This window comes from Triticum aestivum, chromosome 2D (genome assembly GCF_018294505.1).
Source record: "Triticum aestivum cultivar Chinese Spring chromosome 2D, IWGSC CS RefSeq v2.1, whole genome shotgun sequence".
Lineage (NCBI taxonomy): Eukaryota > Viridiplantae > Streptophyta > Magnoliopsida > Poales > Poaceae > Triticum > Triticum aestivum.
In genome coordinates this window covers 567,628,248-567,630,031 of record NC_057799.1, presented here as the reverse complement: position 1 = coordinate 567,630,031, position 1,784 = coordinate 567,628,248, and the positions used below count along the sequence as shown (strand labels likewise).

The 1,784-nt window shown below is 49.8% G+C and overlaps 1 protein-coding gene across 10 annotated transcripts in view; it reads right to left on the bottom strand.

Moving 5' to 3' along the window:
- LOC123054554 (uncharacterized) overlaps positions 1–1,119 on the bottom strand; it is a 3,526-nt gene extending 2,407 nt beyond the window's left edge. Inside the window, exons 1-3 of one of the 10 annotated variants that reach the window (XR_006426235.1) lie at positions 613–1,119; positions 334–519; positions 137–234 (exon numbers count right to left, since the gene is read on the bottom strand). The gene's annotated coding sequence lies outside the window, so the exon portion shown is untranslated. Of the gene's footprint in view, positions 1–136; positions 235–333 lie in introns of all 10 variants that reach the window. The other 9 variants (XR_006426234.1, XR_006426229.1, XR_006426233.1 and 6 more) reach the window with 9 other exon arrangements.
- Positions 1,120–1,784: the final 665 nt, after the last annotated feature.

Genomic DNA, 1,784 nt, shown 5'->3' with positions numbered 1-1,784 from the left:
AGCAGCAGCGGGCTAGAAGCTGTTGTGAGGAAATTCAGTACCAGTCAGATACAATACCCAAAAGTTTCTACCATTTCTTAATGCACACTGAAAAACAGACATCAGATGATCATATTAATGCACAATAGAGGATAACCAGAATAGCAGGGCAAAGCCATACGAGTCCGCCATCATGCCGAAGACAGGCCAACCAATAAGGACCAAGAAAAGTACGACCCCGAAAGCAATTGAACCCTGCACATTAAGGTGATCTTGTTAGCTCATAACTGAACTGGAACTGAACAATTTGGATACATGACTAATTCTAGGCCTGCATTGTTACATGTACATGACCTTGCGATTCCTGGGCTTTGTGAAGAACTGTATTAGATGGATCCATATCCATAATTAGCATTGTATGAACTGCAGTTTTCTTCCAAATCAGCAAGATGGATCCATATCCAGCCCTTCATCCAGCGCAGCAAGATGGATCCATATCCATAATTGGCGTTTTATGAACCGCAGTTTTCTTCATTAAATCTAGACTGAGAATTGAACAAATTTGCTTCCGTGTACAACAGAGAGATATATCAGGGGAAGAGAGAGAGAACACGGAAAGGAGCGGGGAAGTACCTGCGCTTGGAGGGGAGGCTGGCCTCGCCAGCGTCCAGCCGTGGGGGTGAGGAGGAGCACGTGGACGACGGCGGTCTCGACCAAAAGAACGGCACCGGTGACAGATCAGATGGCCTGGGGCTGCCATTGTCAACACCTAGCTTGCCGTCTTCGTCGGGTGGGGAAGCATCGAGCCGCGGCGCTGCTCATGTAGGCACGGCCCGGGCCAACTGGATTCGGGGCATGAAGCTCTTGCCCATCCCCTTCCCCGTCGTTCCTCTACCTCCCTTATTCCTCTCTTCTACCCATGGATCCGCCTGCGTCAGGCTGGGACGAGAGAGGGAGGAGCCTAGCGGCGTCCCACGCAGGAGGACGCGGGAGGAAAGAGATGGAGGAGTGCGGCAGCTGTGGCGGCTGACGAGCGAGGAAGGAGGAGGAAGGGTGTGGGAGGGAGGCGGCTGTGGGGATTGGGGGAAAAAGAATCTTAGGGCGCGCATGCAAGAAGACAAGCAGTTCGACATGGTCGCACTTCCCGTTGTTTCCGCCTTTCCTCAACCACCACGCGTAGCAACCGGACAGGTTAACTTTCACTAGCAATCCAATTCACCCGCGAAGGACCAGCCAAACCTCACCCAAACAAGGGCCACAAGTCATCCAGACGTGAAAAACAATCACTGGTCACGCTTATTACCACGCGGTCAACTGATCCAATGGTCAGTATAGGAAATCAAAGCCCATCCGATGGCCACGAACGATGCGCACGGGAGGAGCTCCATGGAGGAGCGTCGGCTAGCATCCTTATAGGTTAGAATGTCTTTTTTAATCATGAGTTGCATGAGAAGGTCTACATGTAGCCACCACCTAGATATCTTTTTCTTGATGGCACGATCCGGCGTCTTCGTCGCTATCTCTATGCCTTTAGCCCGTATCGTCCGATTTGAGTGTTCTGTTTCAGCAATGACTGCGACTAGTTTTTGCCAAATGCTCATGATCTACACTGTATATCCATCTTTCAGCTCAAGGTCGAACACTGCTTCTATATGTCGATGACATGACCATCACTGCCAACAACTCTAAGTGCATTTGCCTTTTTGAAGGCTCGTCTTAGTGAATAGTTTTTATGTTTGATATTGGTCCTCTTCGCTACTTCTTTGGAATTGAGGTTTCTTCTGCCTCTGATGGCTTCTTTATTT